General features: G+C 41.3%; 1 pseudogene; it reads left to right on the top strand.

Moving 5' to 3' along the window:
* The first annotated feature begins 773 nt into the window (after window positions 1-773).
* LOC101997985 overlaps window positions 774-1,071 on the top strand; it is a 704-nt pseudogene continuing 406 nt past the window's right edge.

The raw sequence follows: 1,071 nt of genomic DNA, 5'->3' as shown, positions 1-1,071 counted from the left end.
TCAGGCAAGCTTTATTTATTAAAACACAAGTATTATATCACTATATATACAATATTCTTATATGAATATATGGGTATTAGAAACGGAACATGGTTCATAACTATCTGTAACGACAAGTCCAAGGGATCAGAGTCTCTCTTCTGGGCCCATGGGTACCTACCTACACACACATAGACATAGTAAGGCCCATCCATACACATAAAATAACATCTGATAGGACCCACAGGTGGGTATATTCACTATAGAATTTCAGCTCTTTCTATGTTTCAAAGTATTTGTATAAAATATTAAGGAAATGAATGGTGTGTTAAGGAAGACTGTCAACAAAAATTGAATTCTACCTCCCCCAAAGGAAAACACACTGTTAGTATTCAGGCATTTGTACTATAATACGCTACCATACATTTTAGTATTTTTTTCTTTTTCTTTTTTTTTCTTTTCGAGATAAGGTTTCTCTGTAGTTTTTGGTCATTTTAGTATTTAATTAGTCCTAATTATTTCTAATATTAAATAAATAAGATGATTTAATTATAAACTATTACTTATTTGGGATGCCCCAAGTGAACATTATATCACTAGTCAAGTAATAGACTGCTTAATAAATTGTGTGCTCAATTGTAGCACGGTAATGTACAGTCCACGACGATCCCGCAGTATCCGGCGGTCCCGCAGTCCCTGGAGTTCTTAGCGTTCCGGGAGCCACTGCCCCGACCCTTGCATGTAGCTGGCAAACCCTTGCTGTGAAGTCGCGAAGATGCAGAGGGCAAAAGAGGATGACCACCTCCGGTGTGGTGAAGAGTAGCAAGAAGAAGACCCAGAAGAGACTTGCCGATCTTGCAGAAGCCAAGCTGCTCGCCGGTTTCATAGACGTCATGAGCAACACGAGAAAGCAGAGGACATTCGTCCCGAAAAAAAAAGATACCCGCTCACCGTGTTGGCCTTGCTGCAGCCAGTCCCCCTTTTAAACTTAATGTCCACCTTTAATCCCAGCACTCGGGAGGCAGAGGCAGGTGGATCTCTGTGAGTTCGAGACCAGCCTGGTCTACAGAGCTAGTTCCAGGACAGGCTCCA

Source organism: Microtus ochrogaster, chromosome 2 (assembly GCF_000317375.1).
Source record: "Microtus ochrogaster isolate Prairie Vole_2 chromosome 2, MicOch1.0, whole genome shotgun sequence".
In the NCBI taxonomy this organism is placed as follows: domain Eukaryota; kingdom Metazoa; phylum Chordata; class Mammalia; order Rodentia; family Cricetidae; genus Microtus; species Microtus ochrogaster.
Note: the sequence above shows the minus strand (reverse complement) of the source record. Positions and strands in the feature narration are given on the sequence as shown.